General features: G+C 41.1%; 1 protein-coding gene across 2 annotated transcripts in view; it reads left to right on the top strand.

The window, feature by feature from the left end:
• PLCB1 (phospholipase C beta 1) overlaps positions 1-26,492 on the top strand; it is a 374,348-nt gene that overhangs the window by 325,666 nt on the left and 22,190 nt on the right. The window lies entirely within an intron of this gene.

Genomic DNA, 26,492 nt, shown 5'->3' with positions numbered 1-26,492 from the left:
AGTGTATGAACAGCTATGGATCTGCAAGTTGTTTGTTAAGATAGGACATATGTCTTTGTGCAGAATCAGTCTGCAAAGCAGAGCCTCTAATGAAATCTTCTATTGACAGCCTCTAATCCAGCATTTCAGTAAACAAAGCAGTGGTGCACGTTGCAGTATGTGTTAAAATGCAGGCTTTTAGTACACTCACAACAACATGGGTGCTGAGTTTTGTCCTACTGACAGTAAGATACCTCAGGATGATAAATGTACTAGTAGAAAGGGCAGCAAAAATAATGTGAGAGCTTCCAAAGTGTGTCTGGATTAAAAAGGAATTTAGAATCATGAAGAAAATCCTAATTCAGGGAGGTGGGAGTGTTTGGTTTTAGAAACAACAAACATTTCTGCAACAAGAAAATGTTGTTTGAGATGCAGTATCTTTCCCAGCAGTTTAAGAGTACTGGGCTTGAGAGGAGGAGAAAACCCTGTACATCCAGAGGGGACTGAAGGTCTGTGGGGCAAGGGAAAGCAGCATCTCAGCCACATTTCAGCATGTAGTTCTGTGCTACGTGGCTGCAGCTTCTAAGGGTCTGGCAGCCCTCCTTAGTGGCAGAAGAGCTGGGAAAGATGTTCTCTGGAAAGATTACTTTTAATTAAATTTCTCCTGTGAGTCATTTCCAACAAATCAGCATTTTCTGACAGTAGTTGCATATAATTGCAGCAGTTGCATAATGCAGTAGTTGTGGCTAATGATAGTGTATAGGTTTGACTGGAGTGACTCACTACATTTCCTAGTTTTCAGCCGTTGTTTGGAAGGAGGTTCTTGCCAAGAGATTGTCGAGTGTGACTGTGCACAAAAACTACAGCTACATACCTGTAAGTGATCTCTTGGTTCTATGTGTAAGCTTTGTGTGGAGTAAGTGGATGTGTTCAGAACTGGAAGCCTAATCCAGACGTGGTTAGATACGGAGCTCAGCTTAAGGATGGCCAAGCCAAAGTTTCAAACTCTCATCACATTGACTTCTACAAGTGAGTGGTGGATTGTTTGTAGGAAACAACTGTGAGGACGATGCAAGTTCACAATTATTAGCTCTTTTCCCCCTTCCCCCTAGAAAAGAAAAAACAGAGTTTTGATGTTCATGTGAAAGAAAATGTTTCTTCTCAGACTCACTGAGTATGGGGCAGGAAATCTCAGTGGTGATTTTTCTGTCTACTTTGCAGCTCTCCAGGTTGGCCTCTGAGTTACAGAAAAGAATGAGGACACTGACTAAAGAGAATAGGGTTCTCAGGCATACCACACCCCTACTCATAATGATAGGAGGTGTTTTCTCAGTTGTTTTTTTCAGCTGCTATTTCTCCACTTCCTCAGCTTTACCCACTCTCCTGCTTGTCTTTGTCTTACATTGAGATTTTTGTCACGGTATGTCATTTCTTTCTAATACTCTTTCCACAGACTTTCTTTACTTCTACTTCTTATACACTTTCCTGCCTCTTCCTCTTTACCATGACTTGCTGCTATTACATTGCAAGGAGTATCTACAGGTCCTTGTAGGAGTAGTGTTCTTTCAGACTAAAAGATGCATTTGAAGAAACAGCCTGAAGGGAAGAGATGTTAAAGAGCTGACATGACATGGTCTGTATGTCTGAGCTTGACTGAGTATGGGAACACATTCCAAAGTATTCCACCCAATGAAAGATATGCTACACAAGTTCCAAAGATGTATGAAAAATAAGCATTCATAAGCACCTCAGAAGTGGTAAATAAGGAGAGTAATATTTGGAGTGAAAGCAATGAAAAAAAACCCCAACTCAAGACTGGAAGACAACTACAGAAAAAAAACCCCTGTGATAGTGGGCCTAAAGAATTTAGATCAGGACTGAGAGCTAGTGAAGACTACAGGGGCAAAGTAAATCTAGATGAAAGGATCTTGAACAGGGAAAGGAAATACAGATTCTTGGCTCAGTCTCAATTATCACAATTTTAATTTTATACCCAGTCCAACACAGTAAAAAGATGCAATGCATCTCTCCAAGTACCAGTCTTGACTTCTCTGCTCAGAATTCTGAGAGCTGTGGTTCCTGTGGGCTTTACTCTGACAATCAGTGTAATGATTCCAAGTCTATGGAACACTGTGCAACCAGTACACCTTAAGGATGTTAAGCACCTTATGGCTGCTGTTTGAGTTCTGAATGATGATGTTCTGCTGGTACAGTTAGAGTCCTGTGATGAGGAAATGGGCAATTATTGTCTTGCTTTGGAGATCAAGGCCAAGAACTGATGGAGAATTAGATGTGGATTGCTTAGCAATTGTCGTAATTGCAGCCCTTGACTTGGAGATGAGTGGCAGGTTTTGTAGAAGGAGAGAGGCTGCTGGAATGCACAGGTGTAGGTGGGCATGAGCAGCACAGCAGGCAGCTGGGCAGCACTGCAGCCAGTGCAGGGCAAGGTAATCACAGGAATGACTAGTAATTTGTCAGTTCTGCTTTCTCTGTTATGTTCAGCCCACTTTGTCCTGGAGCACATGCAAAGGAAACGATTAGTTAACTACAGATGCATTTGCTGAAGGAGAATCTGAAGGACAGGTACATTTTGTTTGGCTGTGCAGCCCAGCAGTGTGAAAACAGGGCTTTTTTTGGTAAATAATGCATTCTCTCCTCCAGAGTGTGTATATCCTGAGCAGGGAAGGGTTGGTTAAAGGCTCATAGCATGGGTTTCCCTCCTTTCCCTGTGAGGAGCCTGCACACTGCTCCGTTGCTGTGTGTTAGTTTGAAAGGGAGAGACACAAAGTTGGGAGGTCAGAGTTGGGATTTTGTTGAATACAAAGTGAAAACTTTTCAGCTTGCATTTTCAGCATCAAGAAATGTAAACGTTTTTCTATCAAAATCTTTCCCTCTATGTTTGGGGGTTTTGTCTTCTTTGGGACCTGATAAGCTGTTCACACCATCTATTCATTGTTCAAAGATGGTTTCCAGTAGTCTACGCTTCCTTTGATTTCTTTTCCTCCTTTCTTAAAATGAAGGTGACTGCTGACAGGCAATTATGCATCAGTTTCAGTGAAACAAACAGCCTTGATTTATAAATCAAGGAAGCCTATCAAACCTTGCTTGGCAACAGAAACAGACCTCAATTAAGATGAGATAAACCCAGGAAAGCTAATTTCTGTGATACAGTTAATACTACCTGCTCTCTTGCTTTCACTAAATACACTTTGCAAATACATGTCATAGAGCAAACAAAATGCATATAGTAACATATAGCTACCCTACAGGAGAACACAACAGTAATGTTTTCCAATGCATGTGATAGCCAGTTGCACTGATACTCACAAAGCCCTGGGAACAAAGAGGCATTGCCATAACTGCAGGCAATTTCTATGGAAATTCTTCCCGAGTGATGCTTTGGTTGGAGCAGACTGAGCCCAGCCCCATCTGAGACTCTGATTCCTGGTCTGCTACAGGAGATCAGATCCTCTGCACCCTGCATCTTCTGAGGGTTATACATGAAGCCTTGCTTACGAGTCACTGTTAACTGTGACCTCCCTCACGCCATCCCAGACAGGATGAATTTTAGCCAAAGGGAAATTATAAGGAAACGTTGCATGGAGTTGATGTAGTTCCATTTGTTTATATTGGTGAATATATGTGTTTGTGTAGATGTGACAGTTAATTTTCTGGTTTCCCTGTCCTATTAAATTGCCAGCTCAATATTCTGGTTCCCTTCTGGAAAGGCAATAAAGAGGGAAATCATTTCCCCCACGCAGAGGGAGCCTGCCTTGGCAGCAAACACAGCAAAATGGCACAAGCAAAGGAAACTCAGACAATGAGCTGATGGGAGTTCAAGGTGTAACACTGCATTGATCTGGGTTGATCAACACGAGAGAAGGCAACACGCAGCACTGAACATCACTGTATGCTCTTCACAGCCTAGGAAGGAGCCTGCACTTGAACGTGTCCAGGGTAGCAACTGATCAGTGATTCAGAGGACTGGTCTCCTTCCTTTCTGTAGAAAAACGAGCCTAAGTTAAACAGAAATTACCATCATCCCTGCTTATCTATGTAAAACTTCTCTAATGCTCCTGAATTGTATTAGGGATTTGTTAGGTTAAGCACATTTGAGATTATGAGGTGTTTAGAAGGGGAATAGAAATGCAAATGAGATAGTAAATACTGGAGAAAGTCGTGAAAAGAAGGTTTCAAAGAGAATTAGCTGCTAGATAAAGCAATCTCTGCATAGACTGCAGTGACTGTTCACAGAGAGTCTTTGCAGGGCTTAAACAAGTACCTGTCTCTAAATGCTCTCATTCAGAAAGAGTTGAAACATATTTAGATCCTCACCCTAAAGATTAATGCATTGTGAATAATGGCAGATTGCAAACCAGAGAGATGGATTGGCAGGGGAGAAGACAAGTGAAGCATCAGAATGTCATCATGCATTCATTATGTGCATGACTTCCCAATTAATGCACTCTTAATGGAATAAATCTGCACCTCTAGAGCTCCATAAACCATCCTGCCTAACACTAGCTTCTCATGTTTGCTTTTTCACTCTTGTTTATTGTGAATGCCTAGTTTGAGAGCTTGAAAACAAATGTTTTCTTTCTTCCTTTGCCATTTTTTTCTAATTAGAAATGGGTTCATTTGCTTTCATGTTTATTCATCTGGCATCCCTGCTTCCTGGGATTGTCTAGATGCCTTGACCTCCCTACCTGCCACAGCTGGTGTGGGACATAGGGAAAGCTCTTTCTCTGAGAACTTCTTGTAACAAAGTTCAGATTAATAACGATAGTTTCATAGTTTGATGTTCTTTGTTATGTCCATGTGGTGCTGAAACACATTTTCTACATTGAGTTTCGCTCTGCTATATTCTGATATAAAAATCTGCTCACACAGACCAGATGCACTAGACTTCCCACTGCCCTAGTTGTGTATGTACTGTAAAGTCACCACAACTTCCTTGGTCTTACAGTTGTGTAAGTATATTTACAAGGTATTTGAGTTCCTTTAGTGGTTTAAACTCCTGCATTTTTCTTTCAGTCTTTCACAGAAAGGCTATGTGCTAACATTTCTAATCATCTTTACACACCAAGTACAGAAGCCTCATAATGACACCTTCACTGCTAATGCTGCTGTCATCAAGTGCTCAACTAGTCAGCCCTTTCCCAAGCCCCTTGCAGTCAGATTCATCTGTAGATCGTTGTATCAAAAAATTGTTGCTCTCTAGCTCAAGAAAATACAGAAAATTGTTGCATTTAGAGTGGAAAACATATTGTGGAAACGTTTCCCAACATCTTGTGCTGGTTTGTTGCATTTATTATCTGCCTCGCTTGCAGAGTTACTCACTATGCAGAGGGCACTTAGGAATGTCCTTTCTGTGGTGACTTACTGATTGTTTTCCTGATGGTAAATGGCTTTGCACAGCTTTTACCAAAAGCAATGTTCTCCAGGAAGTTTTATGATGCCTTTTCAGGTCAAGGCTTCTGTTTCTCCTTCAGATATCTGTGCAGAGTTATTGTCTGATGCATAAACCCGTGACAACATGCAATGTCAGTAATACAGCATGGGAAATTGCATTATTCATCTAACATGAATAATAACAACTTGGCCTTCAGTTTTATATGAAAAGCTGCTTTCAGAGCATTAATTGATCCCATTTCATCTGTTGTCTTAGGAGATTCAGGTTTCCCTGAGGAAGTATGATCATTTGTACTATCCCATATTCCATGCAATGTATTACTATTGTGACATACGAACCACAAAATACCCCCTTAGGAGTTTCCTATCAGCCAGCCCTCTCAGTCTTATTTGCAGCTATTAATGCTCTTCCTCTTTTAGCCTGTCACTCACACTTGAGTCCTTCATACATAAAACTTCTCATCCTTTTCATGAGTGCACGTAGAAGCTGCGGTACCGGATCATTAGTTACTACAAGTATGGCTCTTGAGACACTGGCTATCGGGGGAACCTTCCCCCAGCACAGCCCATATTGCTCTTGTCAGGCTTCCCATCACAGCTTGGGAGGAAAGCAAGCAATATCCGGCTGCAGTTACACACCACATATTTCTTACTCATTTCACATAATAGCTTTTGAAAACGTTTCTGAAATACTTAGCAACTCCTCTTTTAGTTATGGGTGTTTTTAATATGCAGTTAGATGGGGGCTCTTGAGGCATTCTTTGTCTCATCAACATGGTAATTTGTAAAGAAACAAAAGTTGTAAACCCTAGTTTAACTGCTTCTTAACCAACTTTTAAGCCACCATTTAATAATCTCCCTCCTCTTTCCTTCTCTGCATTTATGTTGCACTCCCCTCTTTGTTTGGTACAGAATACTATATTGGAAGACACACCAAAATGTTGTCCATGACCTCCCTGTGACTCTTAATTCCACTGAAATGGCTTTTGTTGTTGTTTGTTATTGTTATTCACCAGTAACAAACTAGGATTCAATTCCTTGTGAGTGACATTTGGGGATTATTTCTGTATAGCTGTGCTCAGTTAGAGCATTAATCCACAGAAATGTTGCTGTTTGGGAGCAGTTTGTGACCTAAATGGCCAGTAAACCCTTCCTGAGGGCTATGAACTGAGCCGAATGTGGTGGGTTCCCTTTGTCCTTGTTTTACCTGCTCCATAGGCATCTCTTTTCCTATGCTTTTTCTTCAAGAATTTTCTGTCCCTGGCTTGCCCTTTCCCAGGACATTCAGTTAGGGGCATCAGCCAGTCACAGTGAAGCTCAGCATTGCTCTTTGCACACCTCCATCTCGTTCACAGGGCTGGAATCAGCCTGAGCTTGCCCTGGATCCCAGCCCATCAGATGAAGCCGTTTCTCTCCTCCGCTGCCAGAAGTCAGGCTTTCCCAGTTTCCACTTTTTCCTTGTTCTTCCCCAATTTGTACTTTTTCATTGCCAAACTCTCTTGGCAACTCCAGCTAATGTGCAGTCGAACAATCTTTCTCTGTTGTCGCAAAAGACAGGCCCTATTAAGTGTTTTGCTTTCTCCTCTGTCACAGTTTAGCGGCAGAAAAATGTGAATGGTCTTCAGGGTGTTCTGGACTCTTGCAGATGGTACTTCTTGGTCATCCAGGAGCCATCTGTGCAGGCAATTCTAGATCCTCAAACAGCAGTAATAAGGACTTCAGACACACAGGAGGTGCTCTCGAGACAAGTAATGTGAATAGTGAGAAGCTACTCAAATAGAGTGACTTGGATAAACAGCTCTTAAGTGGCATCATTTTCTTCTAGTTGAAATATTTGTGTATAGAGTAGCAGGCTGCACTGTTAAAGTTTCTTTGGAGACAGAAGGTTTTGTTATTTTACTATAAATTACTGGTTAAGAGCAATAACTTTCAATCTGGTATCTTATCTTTTAAATGTACTGAACTTTCATATTTATTCTTTCAGGCTACTCTACTTTAAAAACATCCAACACATCAAATGAGGCTTTTGTTTAAGAAGAGTTGGATAGCTGGGCTCATTTCAGTTAGCAGTTTGATCTCTTAACACCATCTGCTTAAGAGGATGGTGTATAGTTCACTGTAGAGATCATCATGTGATCAGTGGATTACCTACAGCACTTCATCTTCACAAGGAATTGATCATAGCATAGAAACCTATAGAGTTGCTATGCTAAATAGATAGAGGTAAAATTACAAATGCCATCTTTTAAGTACTTCAGTGAGTTATGCCCGTTTGAAAATGTTACCTGCAATGACATCCAGATGTCTGCATGTCGTGTTATCCCATATGTCTTACTGGATAGCGAATATTCACCCTTTTTATAGTTTGAAATTCATCTGGCACCCTAAACAGCAGACAGCTGTGGGCTGTAATCATTTCACTCTGCAATTCTAAAAGGTTTTATTTCATTTTATTTACTGACTGAACTCATGCCATCCTCTTTTTCTTTTCCTTTCTTTTTTTGGGCTACTGAGGCATTGACAGACATCATCAGTGTCTTTGAAGAAAATTACTGATACTCCACCTCTGTACCACTGATTCTTTTAGCATCCTTTCTTGAAAGTAATTACTGTTATATCATTAGAGACAGATTAAGTTTCAGCTAAAGGCAGTATTTCACTTCCTCATGGGTTCCTTGGGTCGCAGTCTCTACACATACATGGAACATGTACCCTGGGAATATTTCATCCCTTTCACCTTTTCCTGGGTTTTATGTGACTTTGTGCAAATGCAGTGAATAATAATTCAAGAACTGACCAGGTGGGTTGTTCAAACTTCATTTCCTCAGTTTTCCAGACTTATTTTTCCACATTCCTGCACTGTTGTGAGTTAATGAAATGATGAGTCTTAAAGGTTATGAATTCAAGGGGCCACGATGTAATGTACTCGGAGAATACTTCAAGGGTAGTAGGTCTAAAACTGGAGGTAAGACTCATGTCATCTGAATGTAGTTGTCTGCTAGAAACCAGTGTACCTGTGCAAGTGCTCACGTCCTTCAACAGGACTTATGCTTGGAAGCAAGTCACCTAATCCATTTTATATGCCTACTCTGCAAGAAGATTGACATAGAACTCTCAGAGATTCCAGTAGGACCCATGACATATATTTTGATTAAATATTATATAGAGTGCCTGGGTTTTAAATGGTGTCAGTAGAACCAGCTCAAACCTCTCTAATTAAGGAGACAGGCATTACATTTCTCGAGCAAATGATGATTTGTGATTAACTCTTCTGACAGGTGTGAAACTTTCTTGATGCATGTGGAAACAAATCTGGGATGTCCCTGAAATGACTGCACCTAACTTCTGTTTGTGAAAGGAATCTTTTTAATAGAACATTTCTTGGATTTTAGATCATCAGTTAAAGAAGATTATCTTTTTAATGTGTCTTTAAAACAAAGAAGTGATTTATCTTGGCTGGTTATTTATCACTAGACACTTGATTGCAGTACTTCCAAACTTTTCTATAAACCCCACTAAAGTCTTATACAAGGGCTCTCTGGTCTCTTTCTACAAGGCCACCTACACAGACTGTGAGGGAGGCACACTGTGCATCCTCAGGGAATTTCCTTTCTTTGGACAGCAAGCAAATGAAACAGCAGCACCTTTGCTCAGGCTGCCCACAGTTTTAATCATGTATAAGAAACTGAGGCAGGGAAACATTTGAAAGAAACACTAGGTGTATTAGAATATATTTTTCAGCTTCCAGCTTTTCAACTTTCAGACTTCAAGAGCAAAAGGAAGAAAATGGTAGGAAGTGTGTCAGAGAACAAAGATATGGACAGTTTGTAGGTGGTGGTGTGGAAGGAAATGCTTGGAGATGCAGGAAGAAGATGAAATCCCGGAGGCATATTTAGCTGTTCTGTTGCCTGGCAATAGTAAGCAATGCCAATGTACTCTGAGTGTTTTATGCTGTTCCAGAGCAGCTTAAATTACCCCAAACTTACTGGTGAATCTTAAATTTTAAATAAGATTTGTGATTTCCATTGCATGCCTTCAAATCAAAAGGGATAGTAATTAGTACCCCTGTGTTTTAATTCCTCATTTTTATGTTTATAGACAACATATTTAATAACAAAAGCCATGGGAAAATGATAAACATTAAATGTTTCACACTTGCAGCTCTTGATTTTAGGACTATCCAGGGAAAGTAAAACTTTTTTTAAAGAGAAATTCAGATCTTAGTTATGATTCCAAATTAAAGTTAACCCTGTTAAAGCATGAAATTTGACACTCTAGAATCACTCACCTAGAGAAACAAGAAGTGGCTTTTGCATTGCATACCATCACCTGACGTTATTTTCTAGTAACACTTGCTATGGGATTCCATTTGCACAAAAGGCTCCTGGATATATTGATAGTTGTCCTGAGAGGCAGCCAGGGCCTCCTGCTACAGACATACATTTTATCTGCTCACATCTGAGTTTTACTGACAGCCTTTTCTGTTGCATACTTTTAGCACAAAGCAGGTGTTTTGATCACTCAGATATCTCATTACCTCTCAAAAGTTAGTAAGATTATTGAGTCTAAGGAATCTGAAGTGTAACTGCTAAAGTAAGAGTAGGGTTTATTGTCAAGAAGAAAGCAATGTCATATCTCATCTGTCTTTTTTACTTGTGTGAACAACTTAAAACTAGGTAGGCATCCAAGTTTTGCTTTCCTGGTTTGCTTTTTAATGCAGTAAGATCAAAAGTACAATTTCTGTTGCACAGTGTTAGCTTAGCCTCCAAAACAGGATGAAGAAGCTTTTACTTAGGAAAAAAAAAGCAGCTCAGGGAAAAAAAATATAAGTGTCATTGCTGCTCATCCGTGGAAGAGCAGGCAGCAGTGCCTTACTGACAAAGCAAAGAGAAAGGCTGGGGTATACAAGTATCAAATGTCACATTCTTTAGAAACTTGATGACAAGTCTTCAGAGAGCCATGAGAGTTTCAGTTGCCAAGCAGAATAAGGCCATCCCTGGGAAGAGCTGAGAGAGAGTTGCTCAGCGAGGAGCTGTGCAGAGCCTCGGTGGTCCATGGGCCATCACAGGGCCCCAGCCAGGTGCCTCCCCTACTCTACTGGCTGGCCATGCAAGGGTACAGATTAAGGTCATTCTCCTTTGCTGATGAAGACAAATGTTTGCTTCTCCGAACAGAGTTTCACAGACATGATCCATCACCCCAGATCACAGCTGATGGTAAATGACAAGGTATGAGACAGGAGGGAAGCGTTTTGTAGCTGAGTGATTAAGGTGAAACCTGCCTGTCACTCACACTTCTAGGGACACAGTCAGTGCTGTGAAAGCCCCAGGAACAGCTTCACAGACAGTGAGAGACAAAACAAGAGGAACCTTAAAGCAGTGCTTATGACTTAAAAATCTTACAGAGATGAAAATACGTGGGCAAACAGGCTGTGTGTTTTCATTGTGGAATTGATACGGTCACCACTTGAGAGAGATGAATAAGCTGCTTTTCAGGCTGTGTTCTTCTTCCTCACCTGCCTTCATCCTTTACTATCCTTCAGGTTTTAAGGGTTTTTTGTAGACTGACCTATACTTCTCTCCCACCACGTGCTTCTGGAGGCTGGTTTGGATTGTGCACTCCTACTACTCTCTGCCATTTCCAAATTGGGAGCTGTTTGAAATTCCTGCTCCTCAGCTATGGCGCTTTGGGCACTTGTTTTTTTTCTTTTGGCTTACTCTTCATTATAACCCTAAAAGCACATCTAAACTCTTGGTCAAGAGTGCAGTTCTGAAAAGAGCTGGCATCAGGCTTGACAGCTTTGAAGCAGTTGATCATTTGAGATAATAATTGGTGACCAGCTCTGTTTACCTCCAGTGTGATTAACAGAGTGATGCCATGGAGTATATGCCCAAGCAAAGGTTTTGGATACCATGAATTTTTTTTGCTCCTATGACTTAATTTAGATATTCCATGTGGCACTTAAAGAATTCTCTAGTGCACCAGTATGGAAACAGAGTTTTTCTTGGTCTTTGCCCAATATTATGTTAAATGGTCACTTTTAAGGACAGCTATTGTAGCCATTGCCTAGAAAAAGGAGTTCAGCCCTAACAGATTGGTTGTGTATGCTTCCAAGAAAACTTTAAATATTTATACTTTCTAATTTATGGTGTGTGCTCTGTTCCTTAAATAAAGAGCCATCCTGAATATGATCCCATCTAGCTCTTCCAGAAATCCCAAAACAGAGCACTAACCCAAACAAAATGGTTCCATTGTGTTACTGTTCCCGGTTTACCCCAGTTCCATCCTATTTCAGGCATTTCTCCCTTTTGTGATGGCTTAGTGATTGTCTCAAACCACAGCTCAGTGATAAAACTAAGGATATCTTAGTGATAAAACTAAGGATATCATGTTCTGCACCACTGAGGTTGTGACTAAGCAATAATATCTAATGCCCATCAAGTAACCTCGAGTTATCATTGCTATCTTTGTTCTCAGCTCAAACATAGCAGAATGCAGCACAGACAATCAGAACTCCAATTTTGAGTCTGAAATGCAGGTGGGCTTGTAGGTATAAAAGGTTTTTGTCCACATCAAGTCTACCATCCCCTATAGATGTATGGGACATCTTTAGAAAGGATTCATGTCTGCTACGTCAGTTTTGTCATTGTTTGCTACACATCACAGGGATAACATAGAAAATAATGAATCCACTCCTTGAAATGCCATTAATTTTTCTCAAACCTTTGTTTTCTCCATGATGAACATTTACATGTTCTATAACTACAAAATTTGTGTGTATCTGCTGGGGCAGTGTGACCCAGAGACTCATCTTTCTCCTCAAGGCACCACACCAACTAGCTTTCTCTGCACTAGTGATAATTGGAGCGATGGAGTCTTTGAGCTTTACTCACGATTTCTTCATCCATTACAGGCTTTGTTTTTCATGGTGCTGCCCACCTGCAACACCTCCACACCCCTCTGTGAATTCCTTGGTGATGGGTAGCAGAAATCATAACAATTTCTGTTTCCTATGAAAGATAATTAATTTTTAAGTTGAGCCAAAGGAAAAAACCAATCAGTGGACGTGGCAGCAAAAAGCAAGATTGGGGATAGAGCTTCTAATAAGCGTCTCTCTTTACTTTGTTCTCATTTAAGGAGCTCCTCTTCAATTATGTTTTGTTTTTGTGGCATCTTGCTTCAAAACATCAGGCTGTACCAGGAGCAAACAATTTCCCAGTGTCACAGATACCTTTGCCTCTTTCCCACACAGCAGCAAATTAAACAGACCCTTTGCCTCCTTCACAGACTTTTAAGTCAAAAAATAATCGGACCCAGCAAAGGAGGAGGATGCTCTCTGCTAAGCAGCCCAGAGAGAGACTTTCAACAGTTCAGCTTCATTTATAGTTGCTAAGCCCTTCAAAATCTGACAAAGCTGAACAGATTCAAAATGGCATTGGAAACCACTTCAGAAATGAACTACTGTCAAACTCTTGTTGACCAGTAGTTTGAAAGGACCTTACTAAAACTTGAAGTCCAGGTTTTAAGTCAGTCTGTGATTACTAGAGATCAGGACCAAGGTCTGCTTGAAGATGGGAATTACTTTATGTCTGCTCTCGAGCTCTTTTACCTTTGTACAGCATCTGGTGTAGTGGAGGGCAGAGGCAGAGTGCAGGTCTTAGCTTTGAGTCTGTTTCAGTCTGGTAATTACACTGTTCCTAAAGCCCTGTGCAAATTGAGGAATCTGGCCTACAGTGGCCAAACATCACTTCTTTTCCATGCATATCTTCACACTGTAGTTAAGGCAGAAACTATATTGTCCCACTTAGCCTCTAACTATATGTGAGGCTTTGAGCACAGCCAGAGTTTGGCCATGACATTCCATACACTTGATTAGAAACCCTATGTGTGTCGTGTGTTCATTCTCCTTCCCAAGAGCTGACATCTTACTGTCGTCATCATTTGTTCATGTGGTGCCAGCGTGAGAGTGTTTGGCTCTTCATCACTTGTCCATGTGTAAACCAATAACTTGTAATTACTTCTGAGAGTGCCTGTAGGAAAGAAGGAAATGCCACTTAGGAAATATATATGGCCTGGTTTAGAAAGGAGTCGGAGGCATCATGCAACTGCCCTGTTGGAGCAGATGTGTCTGATATGAGAAATGTACATGCCACATGTGGGCTAAGTAGGAAACAAAACGAAAATGTTAATCAAAGTCTCCATGCATTTCCAAAGTATTAACCAGCAGATTGTTAGGCGTGGAAGTAGGTCACACGTTGTGTTGAGCGATTGTGCTTTGTCCTTAGCCATCTGGCAACATGAATCAACGTCAGCTGGATGCAAATATAACTCTGCAAAGGTGACCTTGGCAACGGGATTGGTCCACTGAGCAGAGACTACAGGAGGGTTACCTGCGACAGCAAGAATACTTTAAAGGAAAAGCCAAAAGTAAGGCTTTATGATTCTAGGAAGTCACACAGCCACTGGTTTGGTAGTGTGCTGTTTGTCAGAGGTGGCTGTGTTTAGTTGCAAGTCGGGGATTACTTTAGTCACCACGTGGATACTTAGCTCCAGTGAATGACTGGGAATTCACTGAAATTCAGAGTTAGATATAAAGGAGGCAGAAGACACCAAATAAAAGTGAAAATGGTTCATTACAGTCAGTTGCTGCTAAAAGGAGAGATTCCAGATGTTATGCAAGGATGTGGCTTTGAGGAAGCAGCTTTGAAGCATTCTCTTCACCCAACAAACAGAAAATACTCGTAGCTCAGTTGAAATGACACTACCAAGAGAAGTTTGACCATGAGTTTTAAATCTGTGGGTCTGAAACCTCAAATGAATAGAAAATTCTAGAAGGAAAGGTACAAACTTGCCAGTGTTGTTTCCAAACAGAGAGAGTGCAGCGTTTTCCGTGCATTAAAGACTTGGCACAGTTAACTTTGCATTTTGCTTCCTTACTTTAGGTGTCAATGTTTGAAATCTTTGGCTTAAGCATCTTGCAGAGTGACATGTCTGCATGACAGAATTAGAATCCAGTTCTGATGGTTCCCAGTCCTGTTTTGAAACCACTAATCCCACAAAGGAGTTTTGTGGTCTACTCAAGTTTTCCTAGTTGACTGCATTAACAGTGAAGTCAGACTTTCCCTTGTATGGAGAACAAAAAAGGGGAAGGACAGATTTATGGATTTCCAGTTTCCACACTATCTACAAAATGGTTTTAACATATGCCAAGCCTAGAGCAAAGAAGTTGACTCTTACATTGTCCTGGAAAGAAGCAGCATTTTGTCTTCTTAAACAAGGGAAGCAGTGTGAAGTGTGGAAGCCATCAGGTCTCCTCAGCCTGCCTTCCCCACGTTGTGACTCATGCAGCCACTGCAAAGTGAGAATACAATGCTGTTGTCTGCATACAAAGCCACTAATTCCAAATGTCTGTTCACACGCTGTGAACTAATTGTCTTCAGAAATGGGAGTTACTTGGTTTCTCCAGTTATGGCTAGGCCCTGTTGGAGTTTCCACATATTGTTGTTAGTAGTAGTAAATGTGTGGAACCACATTCCTGTGCCTCGAGTACTAAAGCAAGGAAAGTGCTGCTTGAAAGTGGTGTGAAGCTGTTGTAAGGCAGTCGGGGTGTGAGCAGGAGTTAGCCATTTAAAGAATGTCTCAGGCCAACCTTTACATGAGTGTATAAGTTGTGTCACTTCCAGTCCACTTCCACCTGTGTCTGAGGATGAGAGTTTGTCTTGCTGAAAGCTAGTGTTAAGAAAGGAGCAGTAGCAAGTGTTGGGATGCAATACACCTCCTCATAATCTAAGGTTGTTATCGTCCACTGAAGGTCACTTTTTCAACACATGGGAAAAAGTCTGGTTCAGTGCTGAAAGTGCAAAGAAATGCTTTCCTGTAAATGACAGTGTCTCAGAGGAAGTTTGCAGTAACTCGTGGCATATGTCCACGATGGTTATGTGAAAAGTACAATGCCTGATTTTGCTTTAAGCTGATTTTCTTTCTTATTGTATGCAAGTGTGTTACAAATTGACCTACAACTACAGGCTGCCTTGGGCATATCTTGATTGGTGATCAGTGCACAGCATAAGTTATTTTTAGATGTGAAATATCTTTGCATCCACAAAAAGTGTGGTTATTCACTTGGTATAAATGCACTAGAGAAATAAGTCATTTTAGTGCTTTTTAAGTGGTTTGCAATCATCTTTTTTCACTTTCTTGGATTTAAAGCTTTTTCCAGTACTTGCAAAGTATTCTGTTGGATGAGTCTGTTTCTAATTGATCACCAAGGCAGACATAGCAGTGTGATCTCTGGTTTAACTGTGGTTTACCGAGTCTGGTTTAACTGTGAAGGTAGAATTTGACAAAGTTATACTAACTTCATTAACGATTCTGTGGGACCCAAGATGGAGTTACGGTGCCTCTTGACATTATGAACTCTTACATTAATATCTAAAGATCTCTGTCTGAATGGCAGATGTTTGAATCAGTGCAGCAGCAGACATTTCCTAGAGTGTTATTGAATTCTAGCACAAACTCATGAAGTTGGATCTCTGCAAAGACTCTTGTTACAGAGTCATATTCAGAGCAGAGCTTAGAAAGTCATTAAAGCCACTGGATTTAAGTGCATCCTTCTGTAAGCGCTTGCTTACAGCACTATGTGACAGAAACCAAAGGGAACAATAACTCCCTAATCATCTCAGAGACTTTTGGAGCAAATGAATTTGTTTCCAAATCAGGGAAAGATGAGCAGACATAGAGAATGTCAGGCAATACCTCAAACACCTGGAGACTGCAGTGGGGAGGAACATTTCTGATCCTATTTGTGTGTGTTCTCTATGAATCTTGTGGCTTTAGATAATACTGTTTACAAACCAATTGAGTCTAACTTTTTCTTTTAATTAAGGAAGTTAATTGGAAAATGTCATTAGAAATTAGGTTTCTCCCCTGACATAGATAAATAAGTTAGATCAGAAAACACAATGAAGATCATCAAAGGAGTGTTTCGAGCTTTCAGAGACAGGACCTGTTGAGTCTTCTACACAACAAAAGCACATTTCATCATCTATATATCAACACATGCATTGATATTTATATTCATTTAATCCTTATTCATTTGATTGCATTCTTTTAATAAGAAACACAGATAAAACGAGTGCTGTTGCAAATATTTGCTTACATTCATAGCACTTCCCATTACTTCTGCATGCCATCAGTGGTTAGTGAGCAGCCTCAAAACTGAGCCCAGCTGAGGCAGCTCCTCAGAGCCCTGGGTAAGTTGTCACTTAAACAGCTTCAGAGTTGCAGCCATTCTCTTGACAAAGCTCAAATATGCCCAGGAGGAAGGTAATTGCCCACTGTCACTTCATAATACCCTCCTGTAAGAGGATCAGCACTGCTGGTTCTATTGGCCCACAGGGTGTGTTGAGCTACTTGAATAGATGAGGTTGAAGGGAACGAAAAGGCTGCTGTTCGATTGGCCTTCACAGGCAGTGTATAGCTTCTCCTTCTCTGATGGCTTTGAGAACTGTCTGCTGAACCTGCTGCATCAACCACCCACTCAGCTTCCTGCCCTGCACTTCTCTGCAGTTGGCTGAGGGAGATCAGTAACCCCAACTTTCTTCCTTATTTGTGGTTCTGCCTGTTAATGCACATTCCAGTTGGCAGCAGATTACATTAATGCACTTAATTTATGCTTCAGCAACTAGCAAGCAGATACAGACTTTGTTCAGCCATGCCTGCAAGAATGGCATAGTCTTTGGGAGAGAAAAGGAGGATTGCCAGGGATACTATCTGCTTTGGCTACACCAATTTAAGTTACTCACAAATTGGAATTGAAGCCCTCCTTCTGAAAAATAACCTGAAGCCTGAGTAAACTTGAAATACAACACAAGTACTTTGCCTCCTTATATTTTTGCAGATATAGTAGGACTCTATCTCTTTGAGAAATAAAAGTGTTTGTGAGTTTACAACAGCTCAGTGCAGGAACAGAGACCCTAAAATGCTCGGTTCTGCGTGGGCTTCCCCCAGAAAGACAGCCTTGCCCTAGTTCCTGCCTCAACACCGTTTTCAACCAAACAAATGGTATAAATATCTGAGCAGGAATTAAATACTTGTGTCATGAAAGACAATTTGAAGTACTTTTTTGTTATTAAACCTAGTGAGTATACAAGCAGCAGTTATTGCAGCAGTTATACACCTGTTTTTGTGCAATGTCATTCGAATCTCCAAGCAGTGTTAAAAAAAAACAGAGATACCTGTTTGAATAAGTGTTTTGGGGAGTGCCAAAGAAAATCCTAGCAGCAAAGTTGGACCTTTAAAAACCTGTTTCTTCTGCAGCTGTAAATTTTCAGGCCTGGCTTTAGAAAGTGTTGAGGTTTGTTTGTTTGCCTTTTCCTCCATGTAAGACTCAGTGCAACAGCTGAAAACGTAGTAGCCCAGCATCAATCTATTTAGCCTGGTGAATAGAGTTCCTCCACTTATTTCTGGATTGAGAATTTTACCTGATGGCCCACAATTGGTACAGTTTGGTCTGGATCTTATTGTAATTGCTTCTGAATGTTGCTGCTCCAGGATAAGCATCACTGCAGCTTTTTGAGACTTAGGAATCTTCCAGACTGCCATTTGTTAACGTTATCTTTCATAAAATTCACTCTTGGGAGTTTAAACGCTCGACTTCTCCAGATTTACAGTGCTCAAGCAACTGGCTTATCTAGGCACATAAAAGAAAAGCTTTAGAGGAAGCTTTAAAAGAGTTACATCTCTGTCTCACCAAGGCTTTGTTGGGCTTGGAGCAAATAAGGAAACATTGGTTGGCGTCTAATTTGCTCTGAAGAAATGCCTGTTCTGAGTTCTGCACGGCTGCTTCCTAGAAGGTTTTACCTTTGTACGTCACTTCTGGCAAAGCATCCTAAACCAGACTTCTGGGTGGAAATGCAGTTCAGGCTGCTGCCATGGATTAGATTGCCCTGAGATGAGCTTAAGCAGGTTTTAGTCTTTTGGAGTGGGAATGAGGCAAAGATTTTTGGCAAAGAAAAAAACCAGTTGATTCACTAGTAAGGAAAAGTAATGCACAGCCTTCCTGTAATTGCATCTTCTTTCAGTTTATGAGGTTTAGTGAAAAGAGAGAGATTGCACTATGCTCCTCTTTATCCTCTGGGAGTCTGGTATCGTGATGGACCCCAGTGGGTACTGCTTTCCTGGTAACTGCAGCTCGGATAGAGGCTCAGATCTCAGGAACATGAATGCTCAGGAGCAATGTACTCAAAGCATCGGGTGGAATCTTCCTTAATTCAGGACCAATCCAATAAATCCGTTTTCCTCAGCTGTTCCCATGCTTGTGTACCTTCCTGACTGAACTGTGTTCCAGAAGTGAAAGAATTGCCCTGTATCTACCCAGCACAAGCCATTGAAAACATTTTTGTATAGACCTGACAACGAGAGTGTGGGTGGATAAGGTCAAACCCAGATGCCACCTGCAGATATCCCCTTGGCACACAACTAGAGTATTATTCTCTTCAAGGCCGGAAAGGGTTGGAATTGAGACAGAAAGGCTTGGGTGGTCCTCAAATTTAATGTGCCAAGAAAGAGTTCCACCCTACTGTGCTCTTAGTTCCTCAGGCTGGAGGTAGAAAACACAGTTAAGCCATTCTGCACCTCAGAATGTTGAGCAGACAAATCTCAGTGAATGTCTCCAGTTTTTCCCTCATCACCTGGCCTCACTTTGTCCATTTTGTCGTTGCTTGCAGTAGTTGATGTTATGAACCTCAGAATTAGATGGGAAGTCTAGACGTAGTCCACCAGCTGAGTCAATGCACATTGTTTTTGTAGCTAGTTTTTCAGAGTGATATGCTGTTTGGAACAGGAAATCTGTGATTTTAATTAGCAATAAATAGGAAACAGTCTGCTGTGAATTGATCTTAAACAGGTACTGCTGTAGTAAATTAGTCCAAAATAAGCAGGATTTTCCATTGAGCAAATTGAGATGAGGGCATCTTGAGCGTATTAGCAGGAGCTACGGTATCTGTCTGAGGGTAACTTTGGTTTCAGACAACTATGAAGCTGAAAATCTGTTGTTAGACACAAACAAATGAGCTTATCATAGAAAAAGGAGCATTGGGACAGAAGGGACATCCCCATGTAGTCATTTGAAGAACATAATTGGCATACGTGTTGCATCTCACAAAAATAAATGGAACTAAGAACAATTTGTCAAAAACAATGGGTTGGTTTGTTTATTCCACAGTCATTTAATGTTTCATGACATTTTGAGAGATGACATTCTCTTGATGTGGTGTTTATGTAAAAGATGCTTTTATCTGACACTTCATTAGGAAAAGGATTTGGATGTTGAATATTCTTAGGCAATGAATCTCTATTTACTGCAGGGAAAACTGTGCAATCTGCTACATTTAACATGGAGAAGGACCTAAAATTGCCTGAGCCGTTATGTTAGCTCTGTAACGCTCTGAAATGACTTACAGAAAGTTGCAAAGGAAATCAGTTTGTTGGACAGGACGAGGGAACTGTGTCATTTGCATGAGGCGCTGAATCAGCCAGACGGCCGTTCGCCCGCTGCCTTATCTCAGTTTCACCACCATTTACTCATAAGCGTTTCAGAGATGTTACTGGTGTCCCTTTGAATATGTACTGCTGTGATTCAGAGTGACATTGTGGGATAGGAGAATTCTCAGGCAGTCTTTCGAATTGGAGTGTCATTTATGGAAAAGCCATTCATATCTCACCACTAAGATCAGAGGGCTGGGTCCTTTACACCCCCTGAAGATCATCCATGTATTGACACTTTACACCTTAAAACAAGCAAATAATGTCATACATTTGCTAAATTGGGGCAATGAGTATGTTTCACTGAAAAGCTTTAAGGCTTTACTCTCTTTGACCTGTTTAGTGTAAGGACAGAGGGAAACCTGAGCCATGGCAGAATACTGCTGCAGGCTGTGTTCTTACAGAAATAACTAGGTTAGCTGATGCTTAACTAGGCATCAGACAAGTAGTTCCAGTTTTAGCTACTCTATAGCTTATTTTACAGGTAGGCATTATGTGGCCAGAAGGCTGTTTTTTAGATGGAGCTAAGCTGATTTCTCTTTAGTTTTATGGTTGACCTCAGAGAACAGAGATCCTGCCCAGTCCTTGTTATGTCCTTACACACACATATATATGCATGTACATCTTTGTAACACTTGAGTTTTAAAGGAGAGTGAGCATTCAGCATTGCTTGATATAAAATATTGAGATACTTCATCTGTACCAAAGGAATATTTGAATGTGTGGTCTAGACAGATTTTCTTTACAAGAGGAAGAGCGTCCTCAGTAATGCAGATTCTTGCATAAAGCCTTTAGCAGCTTCTCACTCCCTTATGACGTGACAGGTTTTGTGAATGCTGATTGTTTCCTGCGTAGGAGCCTTGGTACTCAGACCAGAATCCAGCTGTACAGTAATGGGACCATGATAGGACAGCTAAAAAGGCCTTGTTAGCATGTAAGAAGGAAGTGAGTAGTTCCTAAAGCTCTCAGTGGCCGTGTCACCATGGACAGTGAAAGAGCTCTTCAGTTACTTTAGTGCTTACTGAATAATAATAACCAAAAAACAGAGTCATTCAGCCCAGTAAAAATACAGTAGACTTGTGTAGTTTCTTTCATTGTGTAGCCCACTCCCAGAGGTAATCCAGGTCTTTTTGATTCTTTAACTGACCAGACTGGAATGCATTCTTTCCCAAATGATCCCTCGCCAGCCTGCTGTCCTGGATGAGCTGTAGCAGTACTGACTCCTTCAGCATTCTTCCCATTTTTGAAGTAATTTGGGCTTCCTGGTGATGACTACTTGATTCACAGGGGTTGCCTGGATACCTCTCAGACTAAGGCAATTTGCTAAATGCATTTATGGAGTGGAGAGTGAGCTTTGAATGTACTCTGACTGATACCAGTAGCAAAATTCAGACTGACTTCAGTGGAGCAAGCCCATGTTCTAAAGGATTAAGTCTTGGAGATGTTTAACTCAAGTCCTACACTGAGATAGCCATAGAGTCTTATCAGCCTCATTACCACAGTACTTGATCAGAGGAACACAAAGTCTGGATAAAAGAGTCCCAGATAAGACTTTTTGTATCTAACAATCATTGTATTAATATGTTTCTGAGTACTTCCACTCTCCTCATCTTTGTCTGGCTTGCAAGCTAATAAATGTTATCCTCTGTGCACTATACATGATAGATAAATGGTTTGCACCTACAGTGATACTCTGCCTGGACCTTGGATTGAGGTTGGGAAGATTTGTTTTGAAGGGTTTTCTGGGCTGAAAAATAGATTTCCTGGCTTCCTCTCCTGGCATTTCTGGAGCTGTTGGATAAGAGTAGTGCATTTCTTTTTAAGAAAAGGTTATAACTAAAGTAATCAATAGGAAGCAGGAAGGGAAATGTCCATTTCTTGCCCAGGATGACAAATAGGAGTGCATGTGAAGACTATTCCTGCTGCAGCTGGATTGTGTGTGTGGACCTTAAGGGTGAAATTGCTTAGTGATGGATTCCACTCACGCTGTTGTTAAGCCAGTGATTTTCACTGGCATGCAGCACAATTCACTCGAATTGGTTTTTACTGTTTCACCGAGTGAGGTCAAAGCCAGGACCATTCTCCTCTTCCTGCAGTTCTTCCTCTGTCTGTCTACTTCACAGTCAGTCTCACATCAATTAATAAGCAAATGTACATGTGCATTGTCTTTGTGATAGGGACATGGAAGATCTTTTTTCATCCCAGGAGATGAGAATATAACAGGAATTCACAACTTTCAAAATATGAATTAATACAAGTTGCTGCCTTCAATGTTTCTTGTACTGTTTCTGTGTTGCCATGAGCTAGGTTTTGTCCTAAGTGTCTGTCTGTGCAACCTTGCTGTAGAATACACCCATGGGAAAGCATGCCCTCTAATCCTTCCCTTCTTTTGCTTGTCTTTGCAGTTCAGTCTTCTGTTGGTAGATACCTATATAAAGAACACTCATGTAAAACACATCTGGCACATTATTTTGAAGATGAACTCTTAGCACAGCTGGAAAGAAATTTTCAAAAGGAGTTATGGCTTAGTGATTTAGGCCAGAGCTGCTTCCATAAAGACCAAGAAACCCTTGTTGGTCCATTGATTAAATAATGGACCGTATATACTGTTTTCCAGGTGGTTGGACTTTCCCCCTAGTTTAGTAGTCAGTGAGCACTGCTTGATTCTTAGTCATCTGGCCAGAGCTTCAGTAGAAATATGCCCTACCTGTTGTCACCAGGGAAAGAGGTATCCTGTAGCTATCTGAGCCCTTAATAGGAGCCATGCAGTACAGACACAGGAGAAGGAGCTAGGCAGGAATGTTTCTCTCCTAAAAATCTTAAGTCACCTGGGTTACATCATTGCTGAAATCTTTGCCATTTGCCCTCAAACTGCTTTCTAAAGGTCCCTTCCAACCCTACCATTCTATGATTCTGTGATTTTGTGCTGCTGTGGTCTCAGAAAACACTCTGAAGCGTATGCCAAAGGCAGAGCCAACAGCAACACGTCAGAGTTGCTGAATAACTGAGAGAGGTGTGAGAATTAAATGATATGCTGTGAGCTGCTTCTGTGGATAAACAAGATTTTCTTTTTCTTTCCTCTACTGCAATACACTTTTCCTTGTTGTAATTTTAAAGGTTCATAAAAGATAATTGTAAAGAATAGTCATATTAACAACGTTTGATTGGAGGTGTTAGGTCAGCCCAATTAATTGTGGTGAAGGACAAGATTCTGTGCCACATTCCTCTGCACTAGCAAGAATATGTCACATCTAATTGTGGCAGTAGCTCTTTATAGTAATGTCACAATAAGTGAGAACACAACAAAGCTTTTCATGCAAACCTAAAAACTAGAGATATCAAATGCAGCCTTTTTTTGAGATGCTTTGCACAAGCAAGAACAAGTTCAGGATCATGAGACAGACCAGGATATGTTCAACTTCAGTATTTTAAAAGGTTAAAGTCAGTGCATCGATTCCTAAACTTTCTGATGTATTCTGTCCAGAAAACTGCTGGGAAACCAGCATTAGGTAGATACTGAGCTTGAAAAGCAGAGTTTTTTAACATTTGCCCCTGCCGTTAGTGTCCCTCTCCAGTCTGGTTCCCATGTGTGTCTTCTCTGTCTCAGCACTAATAAAAGCAATAGCTTTTTGGCTGTTTAGCTCTGATTTGGGCAAGGATACGTATTTTCTGTCATGTGTTGTCTGTGCATTAGTGATTTCACAAAAAGCTGCTTATTGCCATGTCTGTATACACAGAAAGATACTTGTCACAATAGAATCAAGAAGTTGCTGGGGGATTTTAAAAACCAGGTAATGGTACCAACTACAGCCACGACTGTCAGCACAGAAAAGAGCTTGAAATTCCGTGTTTGTTTTAATCCTTGTGTTTCTCTCTGACTTTCTCTTTCTTACGCTGCAAGACAATGCCTGGAGCTCCAAACCTAGTGAGCACCCCTGTGGTAAATATGTGTGCCTAATATATACATATACATCTGCTCCACTGGTGGCATTTGGCTCGGGAGCATCCTAACAGTGCAAGTGCACAGGCTGTACTGTTCAAAGCTCTGTAGACAATAGAGCTATGAGTACTTAAAGCCAAGTAGTCATATCTTTTAACCCTGTCATTTCCTATCACTGTGGAATTCATGCTATCCAGATATCTCTGTTATTTTCAGTGGACTGTGTTTTGATAATCAAAGGGAAGATCCTCAGTTTGATTCAGTAGAGGGGGTTCTGTTACCAATGTTGGCTGTTGCTTTCTTTAAATAAATGTTTACTTATTTAGAGCCTCAGTTCATCCTCCAGGTAGGTGAAATCTGCCTGTTGGCAAATGTGTGCCTGCTTTGCACACCCAGATCCTGGCGTGGGAGCACCAACCAATACATACCTGCAGTCACCTGCCTGCAAAGCAGACACACATTTTCACAAGCCAAGATCTGCTCTTTAACAGGGAAGCTGGCAAAAAACAGTGCCGAAAGTAAGGCAGAGGAATAAGGTTGCACAAATGAAGGAGTTTAGCAAGAGGATGCTCAGTTGTGTTTCCCGTGACCAGTTTTAGGGATGTTTTTTTAATCTGCCTTCAGTAGTTGGAAGCCTCATAGAAGTAACTAGGCCAACATCCACAGTAACAAAATGCTGTGTGCTGCAAACATACATGGAATTTTGTCAAAATTGCCAGCTTTAAATAAGGCACTTTACCTGCTTTGTCTGTCAGCCAGAGCATAAAACCAGCCAAGTACATAGATCAAAGGGGCAGAAGAATAAAGTGCATCAGGAGATGAGATAAGGAGCTATGCAAAACAAAGTAGCTTTCTTTTTTCACTTTACATTTCACCTTCTTGCTGCTACATTTTTTTCTGCTACAAACTGTCACCTTCTGCTTCCTCAGCTAGTATTTAAGATTCATTTTGCATGTCAAAATGGTGCAAGCTACCACAATCACTGGCACCCATTTCCTGACCACCTTATAACCCAACATGTATCTTACAACACCATTTGTGTCAGTGTTAATGCAGTAGCTTTACAGCCCGCTGCTGCCACGGTGAAACAGAGGTCAAGGAGAAAAGGAACGAAATGGTTTCATTCATTTGTTGCAACACAATATAAGAAGGTGGCAAAAGTTCCTTTACACAGAATTTCAGCCCAGTCCAGCCATGTTGTATTATTTTGTCTGCCATTGTGACTCAATTAAGAAGGCATTTATGGATCTGCATGAAAATAAAATGAGGACACAGCACTCAAACGTGTTGTTCTGCTTCTTCACCCATTACCAAGGAAGTGACTCAATAATTCTATTTGGTTTAAGAAAATGCTTTGAGAGGAAATGTTTTGGAACAAGTTTTGCAAGTGCTGCTTCAGTTATTAAGCTATTTAATCTTTAAATACTAAATGAGAAACTATGTTTTGTGTTATTGTCTGTTTCTATTTCTTTTCAAAGGTTTCGGTTGCATTTGTAACAAACCTGACAGTTAAAATACAGTTTACCTCAAGGAACTTCCCTGCAGTTACCCCATAGCTGACTCTCACCTTGTGTGGCCACGTTACGTTGGATGCTATGACAGCTCTGGCAATGTAAATACAATGCTGTCTTGAATATATGATAGAGCAGAAGGTGGATGATGCGGTGGGAAGTGTCAAGATTTTAGTGGCACCAGCTGCATCTAAAAAGAGCTGTGATTTAACTTCTACAAACAGAAACGAGTTCAGCAATGTACTCGTGCAGTCGCTACCGATCCGAAGCGGTAAATCACTTCACACTGAAATAACACTTATTTTAGAGTAAAACAAGACAGTTACCACAATAATTAAGCACAGCAGAGGATGAAACATACTGCAGCCACTTGAAAATGGCATAGCAGTGTTATTTGAAGACTGCACGCTCACAAGAACTTAGAAGTCACCCATTTTTCACTTCCTGGCCGTAATCTTTGAGTTAACTTCTAGTAACTGCACAAAACAAAACCCAAATCTTTTTGGTTGCTGCTGGATTACCTTCAGGACTTCTCTGATCCAGACCTTAGACCTCTCCAAGGGAGAGAGTAGAAGTTCAGGGTGCTGAGAGTGGTGCATGATGAACTGCCAGTGAGTCAGCTCCGAGTAGCATGTAGCTGCCTGCAGCACGTCAGGGTCTTTGGGGCAGATGGGACAGCATGACACTCCTGACAGCCCTTCCATCAGACAGAACTTTCAGCTCCAGAGAAAAGCACCAACTCAGGACAAAGGGGAGTGAACAGTAGTAACATCTCCAACAGCAGCATGTCCCACACCTTGTCCTGCTCAGGCACTCTTGCAAGACTGACTCCAGGAGAATAGGCTGGCTGACGAAGGAGCAGCACCACTCTGTTAGCACTCGGTGATGTCCTTGAAGGTTTTCCATCCAAACTGCACTGAGTCCATGGGATTAGGTGTGAGTGCAGTCTAAGGCCTGCTGCTGCAATGGCCAGACGTGTTTCTTCAAGCCCTTCCTTGAGGTGGCATGGCTGATGCTCACTTCCTCCTTCAGAGACATGCTCCTTTCCCCCTCCTGCAAAAATGTGACACTTCTGCTGATGTGTGTAAGCTTCAATTTCAACTAAA

This window comes from Colius striatus, chromosome 2 (assembly GCF_028858725.1).
Source record: "Colius striatus isolate bColStr4 chromosome 2, bColStr4.1.hap1, whole genome shotgun sequence".
NCBI lineage: Eukaryota > Metazoa > Chordata > Aves > Coliiformes > Coliidae > Colius > Colius striatus.
Note: the sequence above shows the minus strand (reverse complement) of the source record. Positions and strands in the feature narration are given on the sequence as shown.